Here is a 15,895-nt window from a genome sequence, read left to right on the forward strand (position 1 = left end):
AAGGTCACCCACCCCTTGGACCAGACTGACCAGAGTCCAGTGACCATCCATTGGTACCAATCACCAGCATTTATAGGCAGGGATGGGACTGTGTTCTCTAAGGTCACCCACCCCTTGGACCAGACTGGCCAGAGCCCAGTGACCATCCATTGGTACCAATCATCAGCATTTATAAGCAGGGATGGGACTGTGTTCTCTAAGGTCACCCACCCCTTGGACCAGACTGACCAGAGCCCAGTGACCATCCATTGGTACCAATCACCAGCATTTATAAGCAGGGATGGGACTGTGTTCTCTAAGGCCACCCACCCCTTGGACCAGACTGACCAGAGCCCAGTGACCATCCATTGGTACCAATCACCAGCATTTATAAGCAGGGATGGGACTGTGTGCTCTAAGGTCACCCACCCCTTGGACCAGACTGACCAGAGCCCAGTGATCATCCATTGGTACCAATCACCAGCATTTATGAGCAGGGGTAGGATTATGTTCTCAAAGGCCGCCCCCCTGCTGTTCCAGATATCGATCAGTATATAAACGAATCCACTCAGCTGCAGGAACATCAAATAGCGTCCTAATACTCTGGCCAGGTAATTTTGGTGCAGGATGTGCTTTAGAATGAGAACACATATCAGGACCGCCCAGCTAAACCAGAATGGAGTGCGGGTCAGGAATATAAACCAGCTAATGAGTTCTAGGATGATCTCAAAGGATGTTCCCTCGCTGTTCCAGATATCGATCAGTAGATGAATTAATCCACACAGCTCCAGAAACATCAAATAGTGTCCTAATATTCTGGCCAGGTAATTTTGGTGCAGGATATGCTTCAGAATGAGAACACATATCAGGACCACCCAGCTAAACCAGAATGGAGTGCAGGTCAGGAACATAAACCAGCTGATGAGTTCTAGGATGATGTTCTCAAAGGATGTCCCCTCGCTGTTCCAGATATCGATCAGTAGATGAATTAATCCGCTCAGCTGCAGGAACATTAAATAGCGTCCTAATATTCTGGCCAGGTAATTTTGGCGCAGGATGTGCTTCAGAATGAGAACACATATCAGGACAGCCCATGGGTATAAGATTCTAAATATCAGCGGGATCTCCGCTGGCAGCTGTGTATTTGTCTCCACAATCCCCTCCTCCTGATCCATGTGGACCTCTGGGGATGGGATGACGGAATCCATGTGGACCTCTGGGGATGGGATGACGGGATCCATGTGGACCTCTGGGGATGGGATGACGGGATCCATGTGGACCTCTGGGGATGGGATGACGGGATCCATGTGGACCTCTGGGGATTGGATGACGGTATTTCTGTTTAGCCCCCAAGGGAGCAACAGGACAAGAATCGCCACGACGATTCTGTTCATTTTTTTTTTTTTTAAAGAAAATATAGAAATTTTTTCTTTATATAGAAAATAATTGGAAATTCCAATTACTATCAGTAGAAGATTATAGAGAATTAATGCCAATCAATAAATTGACTCTCAAATCCAAACACTGTAGATAATATGAGTATCGCTGAGGAGCTCTTCACAATCAGATCCTCTCTCTATCAAGACGGAACGTCAAGTGTCAGTGTCTCTCTCTGCACTGCTAAATAACGGCTGCAGGTCACGTGTCCAACATCGTGTCTGTGCGTCCAGCCAATCACAGCTCTCCTTTGCAGCTGGAGATGGTTGCTATAGCAACCTCGAGTGAAAACGAGGATTGGCTGCAGCATAACTGAGCATGCGCGGGATAACGGCTGAGAGAAGATTAGGAAGGGCGGAAGTCATCGCTGCGGCCTCGGAAGACAGGAGCTGAGGTGGCGCCGGTGTTCCGTCAGATTAGGCGACCTGTTGGATTTCGTTACGGAAGTGACGTTCGGTCGCGGCCATCTTGGTACTCCCCGCACTCAGGCGCTTCCTCAGCAAGCAATGATGAGCGACGCTGGTTGGGATCACGTAACGTCTTGCTGCCCATTCAGAGAGCAGCGTGCCTGCCGGTCACGTGGTAGCGATGGCTCCGGTGAGGTGGTGTGTGCCCGGTGAGTGGTGGAGATGGCTGGGGGAGGGGGAAGGGGAGATCACGGAGGCACCGGGAAAGGGATAGGCCCAGAAAAATGGCGCTCAGTCTGGCTGTTGGAGATGTGAAAGTGAAGTGAACAGTTGTCAGGTTTTTTTTTCTGTTTATGACCCCATTGAGGAGATTTTGCCCCACTTCCTGTCAGTGTGACACCCATCCAAGAAACTGGAGGGGAGCAGTTGTCCTTGTCCCGTAGGGAGGTCGGGGTCCCGAAGGGAGTCCGGGGTTGTGGGTCTCGTAGGGAGTCCGGGGTCCCGTAGGGAGGTTGGGGTCCGGGTCCCGTAGGGAGGTCGGGGTCCCGTAGGGAGGTTGGGGTCCGGGTCCCGTAGGGAGGTCGGGGTCCCGTCCGGGGTCCGGGTCCTGTAGGGAGTCCAGGGTCCGGGTCCTGTAGGGAGTCCAGGGTTGTGGGTCTCGTAGGGAGGTCGGGGTCCCGTAGGGAGGTCGGGGTCCCGTAGGGAGGTCGGGGTCCCGTAGGGAGTCCAGGGTTGGGGTCCTGTAGGGAGGTTGGGGGTCCCGTATGGAGTGGGGGGGTCGGGGTCCCGTAGGGAGTCCAGGGTTGGGGTCCTGTAGGGAGGTTGGGGGTCCCGTATGGAGTGGGGGGGTCGGGGTCCCGTAGGGAGTCCAGGGTTAGGGTCCTGTAGGGAGGTTGGGGTCCCGTAGGGTTTGCACACCAAATTTGGGGTTCCTACTACCAAGTGGCCCCGAGAGACGGGGCCCCAAAGTTGGTCAGCTGTGTCCATCTGCAACAATGTCATTTCGGGAACCTTTTTATGTCCAGAGACCCCAAATTTTGGCTGCAGCTAGGGGGGCATCTAGGAACCCTTAACTACCGAGTTTGAAGTTTGGTGGACCTATGGCTGCAAATGGGCATTGCTGACCCTCTTTTTCCACTTACAGTAGCTGCACATTTCTCACCCTAGGCTTATACTCGAGTCAATACGCTTTCCCAGTTTATTGTGGTAAAATTAGGTGCCTCGGCTTATACTCGAGTATATACGGTAAGTTCACCTTTTTTAAAAAAAAAAGATTATATATATTAAAAATGCACTTTTACCTTTTTGCAGGTAAAAAAAAGGGCATTTATGATCTAGAGATGAGATTTTATATATATATACACTTATCTTTTTTTTTTTAATACACTGGAAACTGCTAATCACTGGTGCAATGCCAGGATACTGCAGAAGGGTCATGCACGTTTTGTTCATCTGCTGCCATCCTATCTATAATGAATGGGCGGCCTTAATGCACACATTGGATAACTTTACTCTAGAAGGGCGGCACATGCTGCAGCTGCCATGTTTTGCTGCAAAAACGACACCCCCTTGTTGTGCGTTCAGCAGGCGGTGACCCATTTATACCGGGTGCAATGCACGTGGTGGTTGCATAGTAGTGTAGCAATTAGAGGTTTAACCACTTCAGCCCCGGAAGAATTTACCCCCCCCTTCCTGACCAGAGCACTTTTTGCGATTCGGCACTGCGTCGCTTTAACTGACAATTGCGCGGTCGTGTGACGTGGCTCCCAAACAAAATTGGCGTCCTTTTTTCCCCACGAATAGAGCTTTCTTTTGGTGGTATTTGATCACGGTTTTTTGATGCGGTTTTTATTTTTTGCGCTATAAACAAAAAAAGAGTGACAATTTTGAAAAAAAAACTTATTATTTTTTGCTTTTTGCAATAATAAATATCCCCCAAAAATATATAAAAAAACATTTATTTTCCTCAGTTTGGGTCGATACGTATTCTTCTATATATTTTTGGTAAAAAAAAAAATCGCAATAAGCGTTTATTGGTCGGTTTGCGCAAAAGTTATAGCGTGTACAAAATAGGGGATAGTTTTATGGCATTTTTATTTATTTTATTTTTTTTACTAGTAGTGGCGGCGATCAGCAATTTTTATCTTGACTGCGACAATATGGTGGACACGTCGAACAATTTTGGCGTGATTTTGGGACCCTTCACATTTCTACAGCGATCCCTGCGATTAAAATCGCATCGATTTACTGTGTAAATGTGACTGGCAGTGAATGGGGTTAACACTAGGTGGCGCTGTAGGGGTTAAATGTATCCTAGGGATGTGTTCTAACTGTAGGGGGGATGGGCTAGCAGTGTCACTACACTCCGATGACAGGGAGCAGAGATCGGTGACACTTGTCACTAGGCAGAACGGGGAGATGCTTGTTTACCTTAGCATCTCCCCGTGAGGCGATCGCGGGTATCCCCGCGGCGATAGAGTCCGTGGGACCCGACTCACGGAGCTCCCGGCCGGCGCGCACGCAATGGCGCGGCGGCAATTTCAAAAGGGCTTACAGGTACGTCCTTTTTGCCTAGCTGTGCCATTGTGCCGACGTACATCGGCGTGCGCCGGTCGGCAAGCAGTTAAACAGGAGGGTGAGGGGGCCACATATTTCCTCTTCACTGCCTGTCCAACACCCTCTACATGGATCACTTTTCGGAGGTGTGACAGTCCTCCAAGGACATGCATTGCAATATATGGGAGCCAAGAATACCGCAGGGACAGCCTTTCCATTGGATGGAATGGAGATTGTGATGACTTGCTTATTTATCTTCAGAAGGAAAATGCTCCTTGACGTCCTCTCTAGATATCTCTGGGAGATTCTCAGTCCAATTACCTTCTCAGTACAGCAGAAAACCAGCTGGGTGTAGTAGTCGCACATAGTGAAGCAGGTATTATGGTGTTGTGTGATCTGTATTACCGGTGGAGTCCTCTGCCAGGCGGGTGGCTCCAATAGAATACATGTATGCTGTAAATGTTTCTCTGCATACATCATAAGATACACGACTTGTCTCTGAACACGAGATATGGGCAGGTTTTTGTTTTCTGCCGCTAATCACCACTCCAGAACACCAGGACGTACCCGGGCACGTTGGGTATCATTTAGCTGCCATACACCTCTGATAGTGGCATTCTTTGCACCTATGTGTGTGAGTGACGACCGTCACTGAATGGACTGTTCATAAAGTTAGTTTCATTCATTCGATCGTCTCTTCAATAGACAGCCGTACAGAAACTCTCCCTGTATTAAGATTATTCTACTGTGCTGCCAACTGGCAATAGTGATGAGAGAAAACAATGTAATGCTAATAACCACTTGCCGACCACAATAAAAAAAAAAGATAGAGAGCTAGAGAGAGAGAGAGAGAGAGAGCTAGAGAGCTAGAGAGAGAGAGAGAGAGAGAGAGAGAGAGAGCTAGATGATACAATCTCACAAAAGTAAGTACACCCCTCACATTTGTGTAAATCTTTTCTTCTAACTTTTCATGTGACAACACTGAAGAAATGACACTTGTCTACAATGTAAAGTAGTGAGTGTACAGCTTGTATAACAGTGTAAATTTGCTGTCCCCTCAAAATAACTCAACACACAGCCATTAATGTCTAAACCGCTGGCAACAAAAGTCAGTACGCCCCTAAGTGAAAATGTCCAAATTGGGCCCAATTAGCCATTTTCCATGTGACTCGTTGGTGTTACAAGGTCTCAGGTGTGAATGGGGAGCAGGTGTGTTAAATTTGGTGTTATCGCTCTCACTCTCTCATACTGGTCACTGGAAGTTCAACATGGCACCTCATGGCAAAGAACTCTCTGAGGATCTGAAAAAAAGAATTGTTGCTCTACATAAAGATGGCCTAGGCTATAAGAAGATTGCCAAGACCCTGAAACTGAGCTGCAGCACGGTGGCCAAGACCATACAGCGGTATAACAGGACAGGTTCCACTCAGAACAGGCCTCACCATGGTCCACCAAAGAAGTTGAGGTCACGTGCTCAGCACAGACAGTTTTCTGAAGACAAGCAGACTAAGGACATGGATTACTGGAACCATGTCCTGTGGTCTGATGAGACCAAGATAAACGTATTTGGTTCAGATGGTGACAAGCGTGTGTGGGGGCAACCAGGTGAGGAGTACAAAGACAAGTGTGTCTTGTCTACAGTCAAGCATGGTGGTGGGAGTGTCATGGTCTGGGGCTGCATGAGTGCTGCCGGTGTTCTGACGAGAAGTGTCCTCCTATCGGATAGTGTCTGCCCCGTACTGCGCAGCGCTTGCGCAGTACGGAGTAGAAGGAGATGCCAAAAGTGTACGAAGTTGATCAGCTGACCATCAACTGTACACGGTGCTTGGGAACTTATTAGTGATGGCTTTGTAAGAGGGCCCCTAGCGGGCTCGCTTCGCTCGCCACGCTTCGGGCACGGCCTCGCTGTGCTCGGCATCTATTTATTTTAACTCTATGTCCACTTGCATAGTAGGGAATGTACCTGGACACACGGTGAGAATAACAGCGCAGGCGCCGTGTACAGCTGATGATCAGCTGTTCAACTTCGGAGACTTTAGGTGTCTCGTTTGTCCTCCGTACTGCGCCTGCGCAGTACAGGGCGGACACTATCCGATGGGGGACAGTATTCGACAAGACACCGGCACTGGGGAGCTACAGATCATTTAGGGAACCATGAATGCCAACATGTACTGTGACATACTGAAGCAGAGCATGATCTCCTCCCTTCAGAGACTGGGCCGCAGGGCAGTATTCCAACATGATAACCACCCCAAACACACCTCCAAGACCACCACTGCCTTGCTAATGAAGCTGAGGGTAAAGGTGATGGACTGGCCAAGCATGTCTCCAGACCTAAACCCTATTGATCATCTGTAGGACATCCTCAAACGGAAGGTGGAGGAGCGCAAGGTCTCTAACATCCACCAGCTCTGTGATGTCATCATGGAGGAGGGGAAGAGGACTCCAGTGACAACCTGTGAAGCTCTGGTGACCTCCATGCCCAAGAGGGGTAAGGCAGAGCTGGAAAACAATGGTGGCCACACAAAATATTGACACTTTGGACATTTTCACTTAGGGGTGTACTGACTTTTGTTGCCAGCGGTTTAGACATTAATGGCTGTGTGTTGAGTTATTTTGAGGGGAGAGTAAATTTACACTGTTATACAAGCTGTACACTCACTACTTTACATTGTAGACAAGTGTCATTTCTTCAGTGTTGTCACATGAAAAGATAGAAGAAAAGATTTACAAAAATGTGAGGGGTGTACTTACTTTTAGGGCTGCAACTAACGATTATTTTCATAATCGATTAGTTGGCTGATTATTGTTTCGATTAATCGGTTAATAACCTTAAAAAAAAAAAAAAAAAGTGTGGTGTATAATTTAGTTAATATGTAAAGTTTAAAAAAAAGGCAATTTATTCTTAAATATCTCTATGCAGTGGTAAATATAAATAACCAACTATAGGGTTAGGGAGCAAAATATCTCATCTCTGAGAATAACAGACAGAAGAGATATACTGTACATACTATTAAAGGGTGAATCAGATAAATATCAGACTCAGAGATCAAATGTCTTCCTTCAAAAAAAAATTTCATTTTAAGAACGTTCGTTCGATTTTCTAATCGTTAGTGGGGTCAAATCGACGTTCATGTTCAACCACAGTGACAGGAAAATTTGGAAATAGAAAACTTTTTGGTCAAAGGAATTTTCAGACAGTGTATGTGGTTTTCGTTCAGAAATTACATTCATTTTAAAAACAGAATGTTAAAAACAAGTGAAAATTTCAAACAACATTTAGCGAATGTACAAAGATTTTTTTGTCTGAATATTCTCGTCTGAAAATTGATCGGTGTGGCCAGCATAAGGCTCACTACATACCTATGCAGTTTGCTTTTGATCTGTTTCTGCAGTGCTTTTTGCTGTGCATTTTGATTTTTGCGCACTTGATTTTGACGGCGATTTGCGTCTGCATTTTTTTGGGGCCAAATTGTTGTTGGGCAGATTAAAAAACACAAATTGCTGCAAAAACACATGAAATGCTTTTCTGCAGCTTCTTCTTCTGAAGTATATTAAACCAAAAAAGCACCGTCTTTGCGTTAAAAAAAAAAAAAGTCCTTGACCCTTTCCCAAATACGCAGCTGCTGAAAAAAGCATAGATGTGAACGTGTCCAATGGGAAACCATGTAAATGAACTGCAGTGCGCTTCTACAAAAAAGCACCAAAAAACACATAGATGTGAACCAGGTCTAAGATGTTTAGTAACATAATGGAGTTAAAAAAATCTAAAATTAGCCCTTTATAGTACAAAAAAAAGCAGATAATCACTACTGTAAGGGGTTTATTTTTTTTATTGTAGAACTGTGAAAGTAATTACAGTAGCGATTATTTGCTCTTTTTGTACTATAAAGGGCTCGTTTTAGTTTTTTTTTTAACCCCATTATGTTACTGGCCGATTAATCGATTATGAAAATAGTAATCGATTAATTTCATAATTGATTAGTTGTTTCAGCCCTACTTACTTTTGTGAGATACTGTGTATATACGTTGTGTGGTTTACCAGCATTGTGGCTGTAGCTATCGGCTATAACCCCAGTACCGTTATTTTTCAGCCGGTGGCTTTCTCATGAGCCGCTGGAATGTTTTCCGAAACATTTGGAGAGGAGGGGGAGGGACATCCCCTCCCACCGCTTCCTGGTGTTTCTCAGGCTCACTGTTTCCATCGGTTTGCCCGAGAAACGATCCGACGGTGCGGACCGGCTGCTCCTATAGGAGATCCAAGAGTGGATACTCTTTGATGGCCTTGAAGGACCGGAACAACATCACTTCTGGTCCAGGGTGGAGATAAATCTCTTTTATTTTTTTACAATGTTCCTCTTAATTTTTATTTTTATATTTTTGTTATCACTTTTGTTTCTATTACAAGGAATGTAAACATCCCTTTATGGAGAGATCTGGGGGTCAAAAAGACTTAATTTTGCTTTGATAAAGAAGAGATTTCGATTTTTGACCCCCCCCCCCCCCCCCCAGATCTCTCCATAAAGAGGACCTGTCATCATTTATTTCTATTACAAAGGATGTTTACATTCCTTGTCATAGAAAAAAAAGTGACAACAAAAAAAAAAATTAAAGGAACAGTGTACACATAAATAGTAAAATAAAATTAAAAATAAAAATTAAAAGCGCCCCCATCCCTCCGCAAGCAAGCGCATGCGTAGGTCGCGCACGCATATGTAAGCGGTGTTGGCACCACACATGTAATTCTAGCGCTAGACCACCTCCGTAACTCTAAACCGGTAACCTGTAAATACGTCGGGGGGGGGGGGTGTTGCACGGGAGGAGCCAAGTCTGAGGCCGCTCTTCACTCCTTTCTAAGATCAGACTAGTTTGGTGTGCGGCGTCTCTGCATTGCCCATATACCGTATATACTCGAGTATAAGCCGACCCAAAATATAAGCCGAGGCACCTAATTTTACCACAAAAAACTGGGAAAACGTATTGACTCGAGTATAAGCCGAAGGTGAGAATGCAGCAGCTACTGTAAGTGGATAAGAGGGTCAGCAATGCCCATTTGCAGCCTCACTGTGCCCATCTGCATGCTTCAGCCTCAAGTACCTGATCGATGTCTGCCGTTGTGCCGGCGTTATGATCTCCTGGCGCTGTGATATATTCAGTCTACTCGGCAGCAGCACAGTGTATCAAAGCCCCACCTCCTCGTCACAGCGCCGGGAGATAAGGCTGCAGATGGGGACAGCGCCGGGAGGTCTCGGGTATAAGCCGAGGGGGGGCATTTTCAGCACAAAAAAAATGTGCTGAGAAACTCGGCTTATACTCGAGTATATACGGTATGTGACTTCCGGGTGAGTTTTCTAGACGTCGGCACCCGCATGAGTTGTGGATCACTGGAGCTTGGATCGCGGTGCTTAGCATGATCCTCCGAGATATCCAATCCTGGTTGCAGTAGCGGATGGTTACTGATCTGTGGTGATGATTGGTTAATGATCGGTGTTTTTTTTTTTTTTTTTTTTTTTTGCTTCCACAGGGGCGACCATGGTGCCGTGTACAACTGGAGTTTCGGCAGACCTAAAAAATGAAAGCGTGGTCACCACTGTACACCAGATCCTACCCGTGTGTGGTTTGTACATGGGTGGGGGGGGGGGAGGTGGGTAGAATGATAAAGGAACTTGAGTTTTAATAAACCCCCCCCCCCCCCGGGGAGCAGGAAGGACTGGCCGATCACATGACTGCTGTGATTGGTTCTCAGCAGTCACATGATTGGGAACCAATTCTGCCACCTCCTGATCATTAGTAGGGACCGAGAGCTGTTTCGAAGGGGGGGGTCTTTTTCAGTAAGCGTGCTGCCGACACAAAACCTCTGACACCCATGTGATGCATATATGCAAGTATTAAAGCCGACCCTTGTTGCACATATGCATTACATGGGTTACAAGAGGTTAACATGTTAAAGTGATATGAAACCCAAAAGCAAACATTTATTATATTGCTGCATTCCCTTTTTTTTTTTTTTTTAGGCTGGCTTTCTTCTATTTTCATCTGGTGATCCTGCCAGTAAGTGTTTTTTTTTTTTTTTTTTTGTTTTGTTTTTTTCAATAGCACAAGCTCTCCAGCAGAATGCATCAATTACAGAGATGAGACAAACCATTTACCACTGACAGGGGTGCATATAATGATCAGTTTTTTTTTTTTTTTTGTATGTAAAACCCTTTATCCAAACAAGGAGAAAATCTGTTTTGATGAAACTTTTTTTATAAAGTGTTGGGTGGAGTTTGGCTTCAATTCGTTGGTGTATTCAAATCTGCTAACACTCCCCCCCCCCCCCCCCCCCCCCGACTTACAATTCTGCTGCGCTCCTTTGTCCATAGTGGGGGCGCTCTAGCACAGGGGGGGGGGGGGGGGGGTGTTACAGACCAGATCACCGGGTGAAAAGAGTGAAAAAAAGCCTAAAAAAACAAACGCAGCCGCCACATCTAATGATTGGTAATCTGCCATATATGACGTTTTTGGATCTGGGTGTAAATACGGGACGGAAAGCAAACTGCTATTGGTGAATCTTTCCATCTGATGGTCTGGGAAATAGAAAGGGGCCGGCAGGTGACGCCTTCAAAAAAAAGTTATTTTTATGTTGATTTCTTTTGGATGTAAAATGCGCCGTATTTATCAAAGTGTTTGTGTTGCCCCCATTTTTTTTTTTTTTTTTAAATCCACAAAGTCAGCACTGATTGGTTGTTGTGGGATAACATAAGACTGATCTTTGATCAATTAGGCCTCTGGTGTTTGCTTTAAATATATATATATATATATATATATATATATATATATATATATATATATATATATAATAAATCTTGTTTTCTGTATTTTTAAAATTGAAAAAAAAATGCCCCATATTGCTTTCCTGTTTTTACCTTTTTAAAAAATAAATAAAAATCTGTAATAAATGAGAATTACATTCATATGTCTTTTGTCTGATGGTCTGTCATTTATAGCAAGGGAATCGGTGAGCTGCTGTTCTTTTTCTCTCCTTTTTTTTTTTTTTATTTTTTAATGTAATATTTTAACACAGGGCTCAACAAACCCCAGTTGCCAGTTAGAGCTGCACGAATTATCATTAAATTGTGATCTCGATTCAACACCCCCCCCCCCCACAATCTCTATGCAGAATTTCCCGATTCATCCATGTAACAAGTGTAGAGAGTTCTCTGCTCACTTGGGTGTCAAAAAAAAAAAAAAACAGGCAGCCTACTAGAGCTGCACGATTAATCGTATATAAGATCGCGATTTCGATTCACCCCCCTGCGCGATCTGCAAGCTGGATTAGCTCGATTTTCCGGATCTCCCAGTCGGGGGCACGGAACCAGCGTGGAACGCAAATGGCGCTGATATCGGAACTGACGTCAGCAACTGGAACTGACGTCAGTCAGCATAGAGCATAGTGCCGGCCTGGACTGCGCAAGCGCAATCAACACGCCGCTCGTTCCCAATGCCCGGGCTGGTTATTTAATACAGCAAGGGGCGGATACTTTTCTCAAAGGGGCGGATGTATGGTTAACTATACATTATTATTATTATTATTATTATTATTATTATTATTATTATTATTCAGGATTTATATAGCGCCAACAGTTTACGCAGCGCTTTACAATATAAAAGGGAGACAATACAGTTATATTATAATACAATACAATACAATACAATAGGATTAAGAGGGCCCTGCTCAGAAGAGCTTACAATCTAATAGGGTGGGGCAGGTGGTACAAAAGGTTGTAACTGTGGGGAATGAGCTGGTGGAAGTGGTAGAAGATTAGTTGGAGACGTGATAGGCTTTCCTGAAGAGATGAGTTTTCAGGGATTGCCTGAAGGTAGCAAGAGTAGGGGCTAGCCGGATAGATGGAGGTAGCGAGTTCCAGAGGATGGGAGAGGCTCTGGAGAAATCCTGGAGACGAGCATGGGAGGAGGAGATGAGAGAGCTTGAAAGCAGGAGGTCTTGAGAAGAGCGGAGAGGACGATTTGGGTGATATTTGGAGACAAGATTAGTGATGTAGCTTGGGGCAGAGTTGTGAATGGCTTTGTATGTTGTGGTTAGAATTTTGAATTTAATTCGCTGGGTGATTGGGAGCCAGTGTAGGGATTGAAGTAGAGGGTTGGCAGACACTGAGCGGTTGGTAAGGTGGATAAGTCTGGCAGCAGCATTCATGATAGACTGAAGAGGGGAGGAGCCTATGGAGCGGTAGGCCAATGAGAAGGGAGTTGCAATAGTCAAGGCGAGAGATAACAAGGGAGTGAATGAGGAGCTTGGTGGTTTCATTTGTTAAAAAAGGGCGAATTTTAGAGATGTTACGGAGGTGAATTCTACAAACTTTTGACAATGATTGGATTTGAGGCTGAAATGACAAGTCGGAGTCTAGGATTACACCTAGTACCCTGGCGTGAGGGGAGGGACTGATGGTTGCATTGTTGATTTTGATGGAAAAGTCATGGAGGGGGGCACGGGCCGGGGGGGGGGGAATATTAATAGCTCAGTTTTAGAGAGATTTAGTTGAAGGAAGTGGTGCGACATCCATGCTGATATGTCAGTTAGTAAGTTAGTAATGCGAGAGGAGACTGAAGGAGTGAGGTGAGGAGTAGACAGATAGATTTGGGTGTCATCAGCGTATAAGTGGTATTGGAAGCCGTGGGCAGTTATTAGGTGACCAAGGGAGGTGGTGTAGATAGAGAAGAGAAGGGGTCCAAGAACTGAGCCTTGGGGGACCCCCACAGAAAGGGGCAATGGAGAGGAGGAGACAGAGTTGTAGGTGACACTGAAGGAGCGCTGTGATAAATAGCCAGAGAACCAGGATAGAGCATAATCTCGGAGGCCAAGGGAATGTAGTTTGAGAAGGAGCGGGTGGTCAACAGTATCAAAGGCCGCAGAGAGGTCAAGTAGTAGGAGTATGGAGTACTGGCTGTTGGTTTTAGCAGTTAGTAAATCGTTAGTGAGTTTTAGTAAGGTAGTTTCCGTGGAGTGCTGCGAGCGAAAGCCAGACTGTAAGGGGTCAAGAAGGTTATTTTCATTGAGGTAGGAGCTAAGACGGTTGTAGACTAAGCGTTCTAGAAGTTTAGAGGTGAATGGGAGTAATGAGATGGGTCTTAAGTTGTTCAGGTCAGTAGGGTCCAGTGAGGGCTTTTTAAGTATGGGAGTGATCTGTGCATGTTTTAGAGGGGAGGGGAAAATGCCACTAGAAAGGGAGAGATTGAAGATGTGGGTGAGGGAGCATAGGATAGAAGAAGAGGGTGACCGTAGTAGTTGTGAGGGAACAGGATCCAAGGGACAATTGGTTAGGTGGGCATTTGAGAAAATTTTTGTAACCTCTTCCGTAGTAGCCAATTCAAAAGAGGAGAGTGTTGAATGTGCTGCTGGGCAAGGTATGATGGGTGGGGAAGATGTACGCACAGTGGAGATGTCCTCACGAATTGCATTGATCTTGTCTTTGAAGTGATTGGCAATCTCTTGGGCAGTGAGTGAGTTAGTGGGTAGAGGGGGTGGTGGACGAAGCAGAGAGTTAAAGGTTGAGAAGAGCCGATGGGGACTGGATGACAAGGAATTAATAAGAGAGACAAAGTAGGCTTGTTTGGCAGCATGGAGGCATGAATTGTATTTTAGAAGGGCAGATTTATATAGGGTGAAGTCTTGCAGGCATTTGGTTTTACGCCACAGTCGTTCAAGAGCACGGCAATGTCTCTTGAGATTTCTAGTGTTGTCAGTTTGCCAGGGTTGTAACGGTCGGGGCCTAATTCTGCGTGTGGTTAGAGGAGCAAGTGCATCTAGTGATGATGAGAGTGAACTGTTGTAGACAGAAGTGGTCAGGTCAGGACAGGACAGGGGAGAGATTATGTCATATAGGTTGTCAGTAGCAGAATAGAGAAGAGAAGGGTTAAAGTGGCGAAGGTTTCTACAAGTAATTGTTTGCTGCTTGGAGGGATGGGTGGTTGGAGGCAAGGATACAGTGAAAGTAATGAGGTTGTGATCAGAGAGAGGAAAGGGGGTGTTGGTGAGGTTGCCAGGGCTGCAGAGATGGGAGAATACAAGGTCAAGGGTATTACCATTGGAGTGAGTGGAAGTATGTGTCCATTGGGTTAGGTCAAAAGATGAGGTTAAGTTGAGAAGTTTAGCTGTAGTTGGGCTGTTGACATTGACAGGAATGTTAAAGTCACCAAGAATAATGGTGGGTATTTCAGAGGAGAGAAAGTAGGGTAGCCAGGCAGCAAAGTCATCAATGAAGCGCGATACCGGTCCTGGAGGCCTATAAATTGCTGCAATCCTCAGAGAAATGGGAGAAAACAGACGAATACAGTGCATCTCGAAAGAAGAGAGGGATAGAGAGGGAGGGATAGGAAGGACTTGGAAGGTGCTTTGTGGGGACAGAAGGAAGCCAACTCCACCTCCTTTCTGTCTGTTGGGTCTGGAGGAGTGAGTCCAATGGAGACCACCATGGGAGAGGGCAGCAGGAGAAGCTGAGTCAAAATTTTGCAGCCAGGTTTCTGTTATGGCCAGTATGTTCAAGCCATGAGAGATGAAGAGGTCATGTACAGATGTTAGCTTGTTACAGATGGAGCGGGCGTTCCACAGGGCACATGAGATTGGTGGGGTGCTTTGAGGAAGTAGGGGGATAGAAATTAAACTGAGTGGATTGCGGTGGTTGCCAGCGGGGGAGGGGTATTGGATATGTGGCTTGCATTTGGAAAATGGCGGACCAGGATTAGGAGAAATATCACCTGAGACTAGGAGAAGGAGGAGGGTGAGGAAGGCAAGGTGGGAGTGGGATGTGCATGAGCGCACGTGTCTAGTGGCCCTGGAGTTTATGTCAGCATGTGGGTGCAGCAAATGCAGGAGATGATGAGTGCCATAGTAGGGAGAGGGTAGGAGTGAGGGTGATATGTGCATGCTGCAGGGAAGAGAGGAGGGGTAGAGTAAAGATAATTTGAGGGTAGAAGACACCAGTGTGAGAAGGAAGAGAATAAGGAGCATGTTAGTGGCTAGAGAGTGGGAAACTAACCTAATATAAAATAAATTTCAAAGTTGGTTTGCTTGTCGTCTTGCAGAGTGGAGCAGAGTTCCTGTTGTTCATGCAGCTTTAGTTAAACTGCGTCGGTGAAACTGCGCATCACTCGTGACAGAGCCACTCAGGAAAGAGCCATGATGTCTGCGCCACCCCATAAGCTGCCATAAATTTATAGACAGCCTAAGCTGGGATGCATTTCTCAGTTGGTCATTATTGGGTCTGATGTGAGACACCTGAATATGGGGAGGAGATGGCCAGGGCCAGGCCAGACACAGGCTAGGGTCGTAAAGCTAATTACCTCTCTTGATCACTCAAGCCACATGGAGTTGAGAATCAATCGCCAGTAATATTGCTATTGCAGTGTGTTTGTTATAGAGCTAGCAGTAAATATGGAAGTTTAAAGATATGGCAGCAGGAGACAATTACCAAAAATATTAATAGCAGACTCAGCAAAGCCAGTTCAGTAGGGATGTA

General features: G+C 45.7%; 1 long non-coding RNA gene across 1 annotated transcript; it reads left to right on the forward strand.

Annotated features, from left to right (window-relative positions):
- The first annotated feature begins 1,842 nt into the window (after positions 1-1,842).
- Positions 1,843-10,710, forward strand: LOC141105574 (uncharacterized). Its single transcript, XR_012235610.1, has 2 exons — positions 1,843-2,032; positions 9,904-10,710. It is a non-coding gene; the product is annotated as an uncharacterized lncRNA (long non-coding RNA).
- Positions 10,711-15,895: the final 5,185 nt, after the last annotated feature.

Source organism: Aquarana catesbeiana, linkage group LG08 (assembly GCF_042186555.1).
Source record: "Aquarana catesbeiana isolate 2022-GZ linkage group LG08, ASM4218655v1, whole genome shotgun sequence".
In the NCBI taxonomy this organism is placed as follows: Eukaryota; Metazoa; Chordata; class Amphibia; order Anura; family Ranidae; genus Aquarana; species Aquarana catesbeiana.